This window comes from Aplidium turbinatum, chromosome 14 (assembly GCF_918807975.1).
Source record: "Aplidium turbinatum chromosome 14, kaAplTurb1.1, whole genome shotgun sequence".
Lineage (NCBI taxonomy): Eukaryota > Metazoa > Chordata > Ascidiacea > Aplousobranchia > Polyclinidae > Aplidium > Aplidium turbinatum.
Window position 1 is genome coordinate 21,549,674 of NC_137485.1, and position 17,357 is coordinate 21,567,030.

Here is a 17,357-nt window from a genome sequence, read left to right on the forward strand (position 1 = left end):
CACTGCAAGGGTCGAGGGGCTCTGCCTTTTACCACCCTTGGGCAGTGGCGGCGACGCGGTCTAGATGTTTGGGCAGGTGTCGAGCAGCCATTGAATTGATTCGTCATCCAATTCACGCAGACCACGCACACCATTTGGCGCATGGTAGATGGCGCAGTTACAGATGGTGTGGTCTACGGTTTGTTCCTCCATGCCACACTCACAGATCGCGGATGGAGCCATCCCCCATTTGTGCATGTTGAAGCGAAATAGTCCGACGCCAGTACGCAGGCGGTTGAGCCGCACCCAGGCCTTCCTTGGCAAATGCATTCCGGTTGGATGGTGGCTGGTATCGGAGATGAAACTTTGGAGTCTTGAGGAGTTCTTCTTCCACTCCGAGCTCCATTGGTGATCCGCCCACGTAGCCGCACTGATGGATTGGTCTTCAGCACTTTTCATCAGGAGTTGTGCGGCACGTACAAATGGGTGTCTCGATTTCAGTCGCAGGGGTTTCTCGTTCACAGACTCGTAGAGACTTGAGTAGAGCAAGTGATTGGGGTTCGTAGCGCGACGAGAGAGAGACAGGATGGCTTCTTCGCGACGAAGCTCAGCTGGTTGGATGCCTGCAAGGACAGGGAGATTTTCCGATGGTGTAGGTCGCAGGCATCCTGTCACGATACGCAAGGCGTCGTTTATGGCAGTGTCGATTTGATGGCAGTGGGCACTGCGGCTCCAGACAGGTGCACAGTATTCTGCTGGAGCGTGAACTAGCGCGATGGTGGCAATGCGCAGGGTATCAACTCCGGCTCCCCAGCCAGAGCCGGCCAGACGCCTTAGCAAAGCTGTGCGTGTTGAGATCTTTTTGCGTAGTGACTCCAAATGTTGACGGTAAGTGAGCGACCTGTCCAGGACTACCCCTAGATATTTAGGGTTTGGGCAGAAGGGCAGGGTTTTTCCATTGGTGCTGATCTTGAGCTCGCGCTTTGCTTCCCGGTTGTTTAAGTGGAAGGCTGTCGTCACTGTTTTGGTTTCGCTGAGCTTCAGTCTCCATCTCTGGAGGTATGCCGAAAGTGTCGACATGTCCTGGTTTAGAGTCCCTTCTAATGTTTGCCATTGATTCGACAAGTGTAGAATGGCCAGATCATCGGCATAGGCGTACTTTGCGGATACCGTGATTGGCAAGTCGTGGGTGTAGATGTTAAACAGAAGGGGGGCCAGGACAGATCCCTGAGGGACGCCATTCTTAAGGCGTCGTAACCTGCTTGGCTTACCACTTCCGGTGGTGAGGGTAAAGCTTCTGTTGTAAACGAGCTCCATGATCATGCGGACCATGTGCCTGTCCGGGAGCAGGCGGAGCAGTTTGCAGGTGAGGCCTTGGTGCCATACGGTGTCGTATGCAGCTGTGAGGTCAAGAAACACAGCACCAGCCTTCTTCTTTGCCTCAAAGCAGTCTTCGATGTCTTGAGTCAAGAGAGTGACTTGGTCCACAGTAGATCTTCCACGTCGAAAACCAGCTTGCTCCCGGGGCAAGAGTGGGTCTATAATTGGTTCGACTCGAGTGTAGATAAGACGTTCGAAGATTTTAAAAGGGATGCAGAGAAGAGATATAGGTCGATAGCTCTTCGGATCCTCTTGTGGCTTATGAGGCTTAGGGATCGCGACTACTTTGGCTCGTCTCCAAATTTTGGGGATCTTGAGTTGGCATAAGCAGGAAGACAGGAATTTTCGCAGCCAAGACTTCATGGCGGTGCCAGCATGGAGTACAAGTTCGGGGCAGATGTTATCGGGACCAGGGGCTTTACGGGTCTTAGTAGATTGTAGGGCAGCGGTGAACTCATCTGACGTAAACTCTTCAGAGATGCTTTCCTCGTCTGGTGTTGGGATTTTCCAGAGATCAGACGTTTCCCTCTTTACAAGTTTGGAGAACTTGCGATCGCCTGTTTTGTAGGTCCCATTTTTCACCAGTTCTGATGCGATGTTATTGGCAGTAACGGGGCATTGGCGGGAAGGGCGTGCTGAACGACCCGTAAGGTTGTTGACAGTACTCCATGCTATCCGGCTAGAGTGTGTAAAGTCGATAGTGTTGACGGTGTTTTTCCATCGCTCTAGCCTCCGTGAGTCTAGCCGATCGAGCAGTTTTGTTGCGGCTGAGGTAGAGGCAGCACCTGGTGAGGCACGAACGTAAGAGCGGTATAAATTTTCGCACTCTGAATCCCAGCACGGCGTGTAGTTCTTTCGGCGGCCGCGAGGGATAGCTTGTTTAGCTGCGGATTTGATAGCACGGCAGAAGTCTTGGTAGGCCTCATCTACGTTGGCGGTAGAAGGTGATGGTAGTTCCGCCACATTTTGATTGGTTATGAGGTTGTAGCGATTCCAGTCGGCCTTTCTAAAGTTCCATCGCTTCACTGGGGCACTTGGGATGGGAGAGACAAGCTTAGGGGCAGTGATGAGCGAAGGTCGGTGTTGGGAACGTGGGAACTTCTCTAGCACACGTCTGTCAGGAAGAGAGCTGTCTGTGTCCATGCTTGCAAAGGCCAGGTCAGGGTTGGTGCCCGTTCCCCAGCGTCCGGACCAGAAGCTGGCTGGATCTTTTGGGTTGTAAAGGAGGGCGAGGTTGTTGTTCGCAGCCCAAGTAGCCAGGCATTCTCCGTCGCTGTTGATGTACTTGTAACCCCAGTCGGTGTGCTGGCAGTTAAAGTCACCAGCATAGATACTGGGTGAGGGGAATGCGGGTATAGATGATGGGTTCAGGCGTGAGGATGGTGGCTTGTATACATTGATGATGTTGTAATTTTCAATGCTCACACAAACCCATTCTATTTCTTCATTGACGGAGGAGTTTGCAAGCGTCCAGTTCAAGCTCTCATGGACGAACGTGGCGAGGCCATGTTTCCTGCTTTGGGTTGACCCAGCTAGTGAATAGTGTGGAATTACTAGCTTGTCTGCAGAAGTGCAGTGGGTCTCCTGGAGGAGGATGACAAGAGCTCGGTTCTTATGAGCGAGCTGCTCGATCACATCAATCTTGCTGGATGTGATGCCCTCAGCGTTCAGCTGTAAGATGGTGGGACGACGGTACTTGTCGACAGTGAGACTGCCGCGCTCTGAAAAGAGCGGTTCTCGTGGGGTCTTGTGCTGAGCGCTCCGGGTCGAGGTTCGGTTTTGACAGTCTTCGTTTCGCATATTTATAATGCTACTTACAGGGGGGACCGCGTGAAGGTGACTGTTCTTCCCCCCCAAAACATATATAGCTGCGTTGCAGCTACGAAATGCAATGAAAAAAAAGACAATTACCGAAACAATCTAGACTTGTCTAAACAATCCCAATTTGCTTCTAAAAATTATTCCAGATTCCAGACATTTTTTTTCCCTACTAGACAGTTCGTTTTGATTCCAGATCTGGAATCAATTATTCCAAACTGACAACCCTGTATCTCTTCTTGGATTTGGAACTACTAGCAGTCGGTCGCTGCGGAAACCACACAGTTATGACAAAACAAAGTGCATTATTACCCCAAAAGTATAAATTATTTATACCTTACGCAAGGTTCACTTGAGCACCATAATAGTATGCAATAAAACGATTATATAACTCTGATGATTTTTGCTCTGGCCAATTTTGATAAAAATCCGTAGAAATGTAAATACTGATAAAAATGATACATTGTCTGGATACTGTAGGCTAATGGTCAAATTTTCAAAAAATTTTTGCATCCGGCCGAATGGGCATAGTGAACCCACCTTGCCCCCCCCCCTAGCCGAAAACCTGCGGACGCCCATGGATGTGGGCCCACTAACCGGGGTTTTGGAAGCGGTAAATAGGGCCTTGCGTGTTCCTCTATCGCCCAACTCATCAAATTTGTTACGTTTAGAGTTTCTTTGTTTTATTGGTCAACAAAACAGATTTTCGCTTCATCACTCGCATCACCATATTTGTTACGTTTCCTATTTTTATTTTATTTTGGAAACTTTGAAAAAATCAAGCTTGTGTGTTCGAAATCAACTTTTCGTTTTTCTCTGTGTGAAGACTTGGCAGAGGCTGCTAACTTGTTCATTTGCTGGTATGGTTTAGCAGGTTTAGAAAAGAGTTGGAAAGGCAGTAATTTTATTTTGAGTAACTGCTTAGGTGTATATTTGATTATGCATGAAAATTTTTGTCAACTTGATTCCTGGAAGCATATATTAGCCTAGATCTAAACGTACCTAATTTGAGCACTTGGTTTTTTAGTCTATTAGTAATCCTGCCCATGTGGACAGTTTTTGTGGACCAACTGCAACAAAAGGATGTCATTGACATGGTGGCAGAGGTTAGCGAAGCCATAATATAAGTCAGTTGATTAGGTAAACTGTAATACTAACCTTATTTTTTTAGTATTGGCCCTAAATTGTACCGTACGGTACATTGTATTAGCTGACTAAAGGTGACATTTTGGTCTTTTGCTGCCATTCTTGCTGTGCAAATAATTTTTATTCATTTGCCAGCAGAAAAAATAAATAAACTGAACTGTATTTCAGCATTACAGTTTTTCAGTTACTATAAAAGAACAATGGAAAGTAGGACATTTTATGGTAAACGTAGGCCAAGAGTTCCATTATTTGCAACCGCTATTGCTGGAGGACATGCTGGAGAAAGTGATGATGAAAACTTATTTGATTCTGATGGGGAATACTAACCTGAATCTGAAGAAGTTGGCATTGGTGGAAGTGATGTTATGAATGAAAGTGATTCAGGTGAGGTTCGGTTCTTTGTTTACTATGTTTGATAATTCACTGACGGCATTTGATAACCTCATATTCATTGTGATGTTTATTGTTTTTTCAGATGATGATGAGAATGTGGTGGATGTCCCTATTCTAGATACTTCTAAGAAAACACTGTCTTGGAAGGAAATTAATGGAGCAGTTACATCTCGCATTGTACCACAATGGTTAGGAAGTCCACACAGGGCTGACTGCATCTTAGCACCCATCAACTATTTTCGTTCTTTTTTTGATGCTACTATCATGAGTCACATTGTGTTACAATCAAACTTGTATGCAGTGCAAGTTGATCCATCGAAACCGTTGGGAATTACTGCAGATGAACTTGAAAAATTCTTTGCAGTTGTAATGTTGATGTCGATAATTTATCTTCCAAACTCAAGACTTTATTGGTCTGTGGGCCTTGGAATAACTAAGGTTTCAGAAATTATGTCAAGGCGTCGTTTTGAAGAGATCAAAAGATTTCTTCATTTCAACAACAATACTGACATGCTGGCACCTGGTCACAATGAGTTTGATAAGTTGTTTAAACTGAGGCCACTGTTGAACCATCTTCAGAAGAAATATAATTCTATCCCAATGACACAAACACTTAGTATTGATGAGCAAATGGTCCCATTCAAGGGGAAGTTATGCATGAAGCAGTACATACCAAGCAAACCTCATAAATATGGCTACAAAGTTTTTGTTTTCTGCAACAGCAAAGGAGTCATGCATGACTTTGAGATATATACTGGCAAAATAAGTGTTCCTGTGAATGAACCTGACCTTGGAGCCAGCTCGAATATTGTGGTGCAGTTGTTGAAAGTTATCCCAGCTTGGTATTTGTTATTGGCTTTCAAACAGTTCAACCCAAGCAGGCCGGTGAAATACGGGTTTTTGTATTGAGAAATATCGCATCGAAAAGCACCGGTGCAGGTCGATCTCTAAGGAAGAAATATTTCTTTTGATAGATTCTACACCAGCATTTCTCTTGCAAACTGGTCGCTATCCCACAACATCACGTGCGTGGGAACTTTGCAAGCAAACAGGAGAGGGTTACCTGTTGAACTGAAAACCTGTGAAAATCGAGACGTTTACTCCTACGAATTGGGAAGAGCAGGAAAAAAAGATATAAATTTGCATTATTACGTCGTAAAGACAAAGAGCAAAGGTATGAGAAATGCCCTTCTTTTGTCAATAGTACAGCCATTGCTTGGAGGTACCAAAGACGAAAAGAAAAAACCCCGTCATTTACAAGCTTTACGACTTTACTAAAGGTGGTACAGATGTAATGGACCAGCGAATGAGAAATAGTAAAAAGACAGTAAAAATCAAAGCGATGGATAATCCCGGTAATTTCTGTTGGATGCTTGCTTGCCGCATAAATGCATCAACTGTATTTGCAATGAACAATGGGAAAGATCCTTGGAAATATTGCATTGTTTTGGTATTGACGGAAAAGACCTCAGAATTACCCCAAATCTCTACTGGGAACAAACGGCTGTAATACGTATACTGTAAATAGCGATCTTAGCGAATTCAAACTGATACGACGTGGCGTCAGACAAGGATGTGTCCTATCTCCAGACCTTTTCAGCGTTTACAGTGAGATGATTTTGAGAGACATTGGAGCTATAAATGGAGTAAAGGTTGAGAGACAGAATATAACAAACTTGAGATACGCTGATGATACAGTCCTGATAGCAGAATCTACAAACGATCCAACAGATTAATCATGTTTGATCAGCTGTGGCCTTCCATATGAACTTCCTCCATTTTGCTTTGTTTTTTCTTTTTGCTAGTAATTCTGGCATATTTTTTATTCCGGTAATTTGCTTGATATTGTCAAAATATTTCATACAGGACATACTAAATTTCGTTGTCAATAAAAATAAAAGCTTCGTATGCCTATGGTTCAACAAGACAAACTCTCTACCGAAGCTGTAAAAGTAAAACAATGGGTTTAGAGTTAAATTCAAGAAAAACAGAATGCATGACTGTATAAAAAAAGAAGACCATGGCCACCTAAAGATACGGCCTGATTTGTCACATTTTGCAGTAATTTCCAGGTTTTTCTAACTTTGAGCGAACGTTTAAATAAATTTTTCTAAAAATTAGATTTTTACGCTTTCTTTATTCTTTTCCCCAGATGACATAATAGGTTTTAACATACTCATATGTTGAAAAACAAAGAAAATTTGATTTCGAAGATTTTAGTCAGACTGTTAATTTTTAGGCGAGTAAGAAGTGACATTGGACCCGGACATTTTTGATAACAACCATTTTTTAGTTGCATGAGGCTTGTCTGGTAGTCACACCGACGGTTCCAAACTTTGGCAAAAATCGGACTTGGAGAACTGCCCCAAAACCGCATTTTAAATTTTCATAGCGCGGCCTCTAGCGGTTGTACATATTTGTTCTAAGTAAAATGCAATTTAAGTAGCATGTACACGTAATTAACACTCAAATAAGTGTATTAAAACTAGATAAGTGTATTAAATTTTTTTTAAAAAGGTTGTGATCATGGGTGTCGGCAGGGAGGGCACTTACCCCCCTCCCCCAGGATTATGATTTTACATGTAATTTGCTCGGGAGAGTTCAATTTTCAAAAATTGGATTTGTCTTCCACGCAAACACTTTCTCATAAGTTTTCAACCAACTCTACTTCAGTTTTTTGATTTCTCTAAATAGTTTTGGGCCGTAGGCGCAACAACCACTTCCATCATACGTTAAATAATAATTTTTTTCACAATTTTTGCACCTCACCACTCAAATGTTACTTCAAATTTAAAACTTTTCTTACCTATGTTGCAGCTTACAAGATGAATTTGGCTTCAAAAATTATGCCCTCCCAACCCCCGCTTCTCCCCCACCCCTGCATTTTTTCTGCCGACGCCCATGTTTGTGACGTATTTGGCCATATATTACAGTCTAATTATTTTCACGCAATTGAAATTGCCTACGTTAAAGTGTAATTCAAAATACGCTATATGACACTTCAACAACATTAGCAACTGAAACAAGTGGTGATACAACGTTGGCAGATGTAGAACCAACGTATAATAGAAAGATAAACATCAGCGATTTGAGAAAGTAATGCTTATAGAGACCATTTAATGTCGTTTATTCAGTACTATTGCCTTGCTTCAACAGAAAAGGCATCGTATATTTAATATATGCGTTTATTTTCATTTACAAATCATTCATTGCAACAAATATTTTACTTGCAAAAACTACCACAGTAACAATTTGAGGTCCCGTTCTAGGGATGCAACTATTTTTATTAAAGTAAATATATTTCTACACTCACAGCTCTTGGGTATTTAACACTTTTTCACACTGAGCTTCACAAGCACAGTGAATACTGCATTTAAAGCCTTTCTTGGAGCAACCACAAGATGTGTATAAACATTTAGCGCTCCTGCAATTGCGGCTATTTTCTTTCAGAAAGGTTTTGGGTGCACATTCATTATCTGTCATTATTGGGACCAGACCAGAAGCTGTTTGCTTATATCCATAGAAAGTAGGATTCAGCACAGTTTTCAAATGACGCCATGTTGACACTTGATGATGCACACAAAGGCTGTGAAAGTAGCATGCTCTACTTGTTGAAGGCATCCTTTCAACTGATATATATTTAGGGGATACAGCGTAATGGTAGCGCATTAAATTCAAAGTATTTATGGAAAACACTTGCTTGTACAGATTTTGGACAAATTCTTCTCCAATTCTGGAAGACGTGTCTTTTCTTTTAAAGCTTCCTTGTCTCCGAAGGCGGCACATTTAGCCTACGTTGCACTTTGTCAAGACCTCCCAAGATTTTAAGAACTTTTACTTTTCCTGTTTCCTAAAAGCAAGATGTTGTATTGCATCCAGAGAACGCGTGGCAAAATAGCAAAGATCGACACATATTTTCTCCGAGAAAGCTGATGTCGACGAATGGAAATTTTCACGTTAGACGTTATCATACAAATGCTGTTTCCGCATGGTGCCTGATAAAGCAAAAGGATGAGTATATCAGTATCGTCAGCCATCACAGTTAGATTATACTTGACCGCAGGTTTCATGTTCTTCCAAAACCTTACGAACGATAGCAACATCAGCGTCTCTTTTTCTTCGGCCTTGTCCACAGTAATGCCATTACTAAGTTACTAAGATTTTCCTAGAGTAAGTTTATAAATTTTTGCTTGTTACGTTTATTTAATAAAACGCGGGTTTATTTGCCGGGATGGGTGTGTCTAAGCGAATTGCTACGTCGGGACAAGATGTGGTCACCTTTATGCGCTTTTGCTTTGCTCCTTTGGTTGTTTCAATACCACAATTGTCAAAAACAACGCTGATATTGGTATTTTCCCCGCGTAGAAGATATTGAATGAAGATTTCAAACAAATTTTTCATATTCCCAACTTTTGGCCAGAGAAGTCGGTGAATGAGAGCACAGCCATCAAATACAATTGAAACACAAGATAATCGAGAATTAGTGCACAAAATATCCTCATTTTGTAAATTATGTATTTGAACAATGCAGATGTCTGAGATTTTCGCGTACTTCCGTCATCTGAGAAAAGTGATGGTGGAACATTGGCAAGTTCACACGGAAATTTATCCAGTTCCAGTGACCCCTGCGAACAAGCTATAGACAGTAATCTGTGAAAGATTTCAGTGGATGACATATGTATCTCTTCATCTACATATTTTAAGGTTTTTGCATCACGGCAAAGGTACTTGCTTGGTCAGATCTTTTTAGCGAATCTCCTTCAGTTTCTTTCCACATATTTTGCGAATAATATCGTTACCAATTAAGGCGTTATCCACATTTACACGAGTATCAGCATTAATGCCCTGTTGAAACGTTGTTGCCTACAAACCTTCTCCATCATTTTTGGCAAAGATTTCCATGCATAGCCTACACAGTTTTCCATAAATCATCTAAAGTCTAAACCACTTCTTTCCATCAGTTTGCACCCTACACGTGTCTATTGCTGAGTTCTTGCTACACTCGACTGCCGAGAAACAAAGGACATGAAAACCACCAAGTCGTACCTGTCTTTGCAGCAGTATACGATCACGACTTGATTAAATTGCCAAAATTGCCTGATTCCAGTAGTTTAGTTGCACTGACGTGTAGTTTTTCAATAACTAGTGGTCGAGTTGCCATTCTTGGTGTTTGACAATTTATAATTCCCATCACATGCGTTGTATCATGAGTTCATGACCTGTCAGAGTATCTTCGTTAAAATCGAAGATATTTGCTACCCACTGACAGAAAGAGCCAGGATGACTTGTAGAGTCCATTACCTCATTCGTATTATCACCATTCGCTTGGAAAAAAGTAGCTGATCGTTTAAACCAGGGGTTCCCCTGGGAGCCATGGCCCCTAGTGGGCCATAAGCCTTTTTCAAGGGGGCCATGAAAATATTTGAAAAATAATAATTTTTTTAATCTATCATCTCTAAGTCCACTTCAACACTACATGACAAAAGAAATAAATTAAAATTTAACAAAAATACTTGTATATTTTGCCCAGACCTTTATAGGCTACTGCATAAACAAGTTTTTTTGATTAAAATGACGTTTCTTAATTTTTTCAAGATTGAAAAAATAGGGGGCCATTGATTTTTTCAAAGGGGGCCACGGTGTAAAAAGGTTGGGAACCCCTGGTTTAAACGCTATTACTTGACCATAACTTGCACAAAGACCAAGGGATGATAGTACATTCAAGAGAATACTCGACCTTGTGACCTGATGTATAAAAATGCCAATTGACAATAAAAGTCTGGCGATATTGCATCAACGTAAGAATGGCTACAACCTACCTATGTAACGACCTGTTTCTTCTGGTAAGTATTTTTGTGCAGCTTTGGCGATGATGTAATGGATTTAATGACTTGGCTGGTATGATGTTATACTTGTTATCCAACTCCTTAATTATGCTTTTTCTAAAGTCTTTTCTTTGTGAAAGTTCAAGGTATAAATCAATACCAAATTTTATGTGCCCATAATTTTCATGTTTGTCAGATACTTTGTAACAGACGAAATTACATTTTCCGAAATCAATCTTAGTTAATTGGTATTTTGTAAAATTTTACAACCGCTACACTGTGGGATGGCACAAAGGATAAGGCGTTAGATTTCCAATTATGCAAACCTGGTTCGACTCCCGGCTTCAGCTGGTTGTTGAAAACACCGCTCACCTCTACCTAGGGTGTAATAAATTGGGTGGGCATAATTGCTGCAGGAAAGGAGGCCGAGAGAAAGAAACTTGCCACCCTACTCTCCTTAGTGCCGAAGGCTTAGTACAATGAAAACCTTCTTATACCCAACACTTGAATCAAGTATGGAACCACCTTTTTACATTATCATTAGAGCCTTATTTCTGTTACATGAGGCACTCAGCAAACAAAATACGTTATTTTGCGTCGAATCAACGTAAAATAACAAATTTTGCTGAAGGGTTATTCTAGACACTATGTTAATCATCCTTGTTTCAGTTGAAATTGCCTTGCCTTTGCTAGCACTGGCAACGACAATCAGCTTCCGGACAGACGTGTGCTACAGAAGTTCCCTCGGTCCCAACACCGACCTTTCCTCATTACCGCAATACCGCTCAAGACACCAAATCCGAGTGAACCAGTCAAGCGGTGGAACTTCCGTAAAGCCGACTGGAATCGCTTTAGCCTCCTTACCAACAAGTTCACAAACGAGTTACCTCCACCTAACTGTCACAATGTGGACGAGGCCTACCAGGACTTTTGCAACACCATCTTAACATGTGCCAAACAAGCCATCCCTCGAGGTCGTAGAAGTAACTACACTTCATGCTGGGATGCAGAGTGCGAGCGCCTCTACCAATCTTTTGTTAGCTCTTCAGATGGTCAAACAACACCCTCAGCCGCCAAGGCTCTTCTGGAAAGACTCGATGCAAAAAGAAAAGAACGCTGGACAGAGACCATCCAATCTATCGATCTCTCGCACTCAAGCCGTACAGCGTGGAGCACACTCAATAACCTTACGGGACGATCAAGACAATCACCCCGACAATGTCCCATTCCTGCTAATAAGATCGCATCGCAGGTAATAAAAAATGGGATATATAAGCCGTGTGATCGTACCTCCGATCGGTTTGTTACCAAAGAAGTGAAAAAGCTATGGAAGATCAACACACCCGACCAGGAGAGCATTTCTAGCTCCTTCTCACGGAGCGAATTTAATGCTGCCCTCAAGCACCTAAAACCTGGTAAGCATAGGCGTAGAGTTTTAGAAATTACCGGGGGTGCAGACCAGTCAGGTTTTTTTTCGCAGAGACTTTTCGGTCATTTGTCCGAAAGTTAAGAAACGTTGTTTTTTCGGACATTTTGACCGAATTGACTACATTTTTTTCGGACATTTTGCTAAAAAATCGGTCAAGGACCGATAAATGACCGAAAAAAAAACCAGGGTGCAGTTACATCAAAATATCACACGTGTCGCATAAACATTAAATGGCAACCAACGAAAAAAATGAAAACAGCGAAACAGACTAACAATCATACAACAATTCAACCACAAAACGTATCTTTTCGAACTGATGTTTTAGCAATAAATTCTGCCATCAGGTTTTCTCTGTCGAGACGATCGACTTTTTCTTTGTGTACATTAAGCACACATACGTGGTTTAGCCTGTTTTGGGTCATTGTTGACCTCAAATATGTCTTGATCCGTCTGAGTGTGCTGAACGAACGTTCGGCCTCGCAAGACGTGCATGGCAAAGTCAAGTACAATCGTATGAGGATTGCCACATTCGGAAACATGATTGGTAAGGTGTCGTCTTCATGAAATAAACTACACATTTGTTGAGGAGTTGCTTCTGATACATTTTTTGATTTCAAAAAAGCTCTGAGATTCCCAACCTCTCTCAAATATTGTGACGTATCAATATCGGGAAATTTGCAGGAAATTTGTTCTTCCGTCAAACTTGGGGAGCCGACTGTCATTTTCCAGTTGTGCGACATGGGACAGGTTTTCTTTATCGAACCTTTCGCCTAAATCGTGAATGGCAGCCATGAAAGTTTCCACATATATTTGTGGAAAGTAAACTTCATCATCAGTTTGGGACGCTGAACGGCCGCGTGGGACAGTGGGTAGTTGCAATTTCAGAGATACTGATTCTTGTTTGACTAATTCAAGGAACTGATAGGCAATTGAAATGTTGGATTTGGCTGTTAAGATGGCAATTGTGTTTTCAATCAAAGTTTTGCACTTTCCAATTGTGATACTGCGGCTTTGTACCTGGACGTGTACCGGGTGTAGTTTCAACTGCTTACAACGCAATAACAACGCTCGAGCACGTGGTTAACCACAAGACTGCTACACCAGGTTACATTTACATTAAACATGCGTCTGCATTGTTACGTCATAGCGAATCGAAGTCATTTAATAAGCGTGAGCTTCAAACGGCGGGGAAATGAACAAGTCAGCAATTCTTGATGCAACAGCTATTGTTGCGTTTGACTTGCGTTTAACGATATTATTGCGTGCTTCGAATGACAAAACTGTATAGTTATTAATGGACCCTAAACCTCAGGCGTTGTTATAGCATGCTGCGTAGGAAACGAACCAAATTAGTGTGAATTTGAAACAGCTATATTTTGAATACCCTATTAAAATGAAAAAAAAGAATTAAAATACCGATGAGAGCAGGGGGTGCGCCGCACCCCTGCACCCCCGTACTCTACGCCAGTGCTGGTAAGGCCCCTGGTCCAGATAGGATATGTCCAGAGCTTATCATGCACGCTGGTTATGCTCTAAAGTCCTGGTTATGTGATTTCCTGTCGTCCTGCCTGCGCCGCCTCAAGATTCCTAAAATATGGAGAAGATCTCTGGTCGTCGTGATCCCTAAGCCAAACAAACCACTAGACGATGCAAAGAGCTATCGCCCCATCTCCTTGCTCTGCATCCCTTTCAAGATCCTTGAGAGACTGATCTACGCTCGTGTCGAACCAATAATTGACCCACTGCTTCTCAAAGAACAAGCTGGATTCCGACACGGGAGGTCAACTGTAGACCAAGTCACACTACTAACTCAGGATATTGAGGAGAGTTTCTCGGCAAAAAAGAAAGCGGGGGCTGTCTTTATCGACCTAACAGCAGCCTATGACACTGTTTGGCACCGTGGCCTAGTCTACAAACTACTCCGCCTACTCCCTGACAGGCACATGGTCAAAATGATCATGGAACTGGTCCACAACAGGAGTTTTACCCTTACCACCGGAAGCGGAAAACCAAGTAGACTGCGGCGACTCAAAAACGGTGTCCCACAGGGATCAGTCTTGGCTCCCCTCCTTTTCAATGTCTATATGCATGACCTACCATCAACAACATCTGACAAATATGCATATGCTGATGACTTGGCCATCTTGCACTCTGCGAAAGACTGGCAATCATTAGAAATGACGTTGAGCCAAGACATGACGACCATATCTGGATACCTTCACCAATGGATACTGAAGCTCAGCGAAAGTAAAACTGTGACGGCAGCCTTCCATCTCAACAACAGGGAGGCAAAACGTGACCTGAAAGAGACCGTTAACGGCAAAATTTTGCCGCCCTGCCCAGAACCTACATACCTTGGGGTTACACTTGACAGGTCACTCACATACCGTCACCATTTACAGTCACTACGCAAAAAGCTGACATCTCCCTGCTGAGACGTTTGGCAGGCACAACTTGGGGTGCAGGTGCTGACACCTTGCGCACTGCAACCCTGGCGTTGGTCCACTCCACTGCTGAATACTGCGCCCCTGCCTGGTGCCGCAGTGCCCTCACCCGTCTCATCGACAGCCCAATCAACGACGCATTGCGAACTGTAACTGGATGCCTGCGCCCAACTCCAACAGAGTATTTACCAATCTTCGCAGGCATCCAACCTGCTGAGCTTCGCCGAAAGGGAGCCCTTATACACCTGGCTCGCCGGGCGGGGGATCCTAACCACTTGCTTCATGCAAAACTCAACATCCCACCTCAGGAACCTCCCCGGCAATTAAAGTCAAGACACCCCTTTGTGCCAGCTGCTGTTGAATTACTACATCCGTTCAGCGATCATGCCATCAGCGCAGCACACTTCATGGAAGACAATTGGAATGCAGCGTGGTGTGCCACCGACACGAAACTACATCGTTTTATACCTCACCCGGTGGCGCGCCCCCCTGGTATGGACCTGCCTCGGCCGACTTGGGTCAAGCTCAACAGAATCCGAACCGGAGTCGGTCGCTTCCATTCCAACATGCACAAGTGGGGTTTGGCTCCCTCACCGGCCTGCGAATGCACGCGGAGGAATAAACTGCTGATCATGTCGTTCTCGAATGTCCGATCTATAAGGCACCAAATGGAACGCATGGTATAGCAACGCTGGACAAAGCTACACTCACCTGGCTCTCCATCACCTGCCCTGAAATTTGATTTGATCTAGTCTCAAACGAAAGAAGAAGAAGAAGACTTGAAATTCAGGAATTAGCACTACAGAAAATGCATATGTTTTTCTTCCGCTAGATGGCGCGCCGATCAATAATTGCCCTAGCCATAAAGACCTTTCCCCATGTCCGATTTTTGCCGAATTTTAGATTTGGGGTGTCAAACAGGTAACCCATCTTTTTATGAAGAAAAATGGTTGTTATCAAAAATGTCCGGGTCGGCTATTTTTATGTCAATTCTTACTCGCCTATTTCAATAACAGTCTGATTTTGCGTTTTTTAGCTTACTTTTTCTTTATTTCAGCTTACTTTGCTACTGCTTCCCCAAGGCAACAAAAAAGTTTTATGTCATTAGGAAACCGCAAAAAGTAAAAACATCTCAAAAAATGTCAGTCAAGCACTAGCAGTGCTTGACTGTCAAGCACTAGCAGCACTAGCAGTCAGTCAAGCACTAGCAGATCCGCCCCGATAGCTCAATTGGTTAGCGCGTCACTTCTGGAACGAAGAAACTTCAAGATCAAGCGGCGCTGGTTCGACTCTCGGGGTGTGCGCTTGAGCAACGCACGTTAAGGACTGCTCTCCATTCAGCGGCATCTAATGGATGGAATAGTTCCCAGGCAACAAGACTTCAACAATCGGAAACATTTTGGTGTGTTTTGGTTCCAATAATATGTCTTTGCCCATTGAAAACATTCTTTCAACTGCAGCGCTGGAAGGTATTGGCGGGTTGTAGCGAAAAAAATACATTAAAAAGTATGTGCTGACGCTATGCGCTAAAAAATCGCGAAAATTTTACGGCGTAGCCTCAAGCGCAAACTATCCAAAAAAATGTGGCCGTAAGCGTCAGCGTAAACAAAAAGTCTACGCCGCATACTTGCGGCGTAGAATTCGCGACGTATACGTACATCTCTGATATTCACACACATGGAGATTTGGAAAAATTAGCACTCTTTAGCATGATACAAGGAAAAAGAAGTTGAGGTCTGCAAAAATTAACTTAGTTGAACTGCTTGAACCAATGGACTGCAACGCAGCAATCAAAACTACCGATTTTATAGGAATGTCAAATGACAGAGAAGTTTGGAAGACCATGATCGCCAACGTCTGCATCAGATCAGGCACATAATCATCATCTTAATGTGACATTGCATCAAAAGCAGTTTGAATTAAAACCAATCAAACGTTTTAATCGGCTTCAAAAAAATTCTAAGTATTTTTTCATACTTTTCATTTGTTTTACTTTTTCTTATTAAAATGCAACTTGAATCGTAATCGCTTCTTAGTTTCCCAATAAAAAACTGGATTTAACAGAGTAGGTAACTTAATTGAAACTGTGATGCATAGCAAACGAAACCAAAAGCGAGGTAACCGGAAAATCCGCTTCTACTTAAGATTGTAATTTCATAGTTTTCAAGCCAAATGACATTATGTAACTGTTTTCGAAAAAAATGTGCAATTTTAAAATTTCTTAGAATTAGGTATGGAAGGAAAATATTTCTGTTCCCTTCTCTTTAAGTGTCTTGCCGAGACATAGCCGTGTGCTCTGGAGCGGTGTCGAACCCACGTCCTTTCGAACGTCGCGCAAACGTTTTCACCACTAGGCACGCAGCTGACGATCATCACTTGAAAGGAGTATATTTTGATAAAAATTTTATCAAGCGGAACAACAGCTACATGTCATTGTAGGCTGTACACTGTGTTGTGTCCATATTGCCAAAACAAAAAATGAAAGTGACAAACATTGTAGCTGAGTTTTGTAATTAATAAAAGGATGACGTTTTATATACAATGTATGGAAAAAACACTTCAGAAGGCTTTCAACAATGTAAAATCAAGTTTTATGGTGCAGTTCTTTGTAATAAAAATATCTCTTTCAAAACAAGATCTAGAGTTTTAAAATGCTATATTTATCCTGTTTTTCATTACAACTCTGAAACCTGGAATATTTCAACAAAAATGGCAGAAAAGATTAATGCTTTTGAAATGTGGTGTTTCCGTAGAATGCAACGCATTTCATGGCTGGCAAAGAAAACAAATAAAGAAATTCTACACCAAGTGAACCAAACCAGAACTCTGTTAAAAAGTATGAAAACCAGACAATATAAATTTCTCGGCCATGTAATAAGAAAGCAAAAACTGGAGCATCTCTCTTTAACTGGTAAAATTTTTGGAAAGCGGGCACCTGGCAGA

The 17,357-nt window shown here is 42.4% G+C and overlaps 1 protein-coding gene and 1 long non-coding RNA gene across 2 annotated transcripts in view; one reads left to right on the forward strand and one right to left on the reverse strand.

Moving 5' to 3' along the window:
- The window catches only part of LOC145783247 (sodium- and chloride-dependent taurine transporter-like), a 98,281-nt gene that overhangs the window by 19,750 nt on the left and 61,174 nt on the right, over nucleotides 1-17,357 (forward strand). The window lies entirely within an intron of this gene.
- LOC145783252 (uncharacterized) overlaps nucleotides 1-17,357 on the reverse strand; it is a 30,741-nt gene that overhangs the window by 955 nt on the left and 12,429 nt on the right. The gene's annotated exons all lie outside the window — the stretch shown is intronic.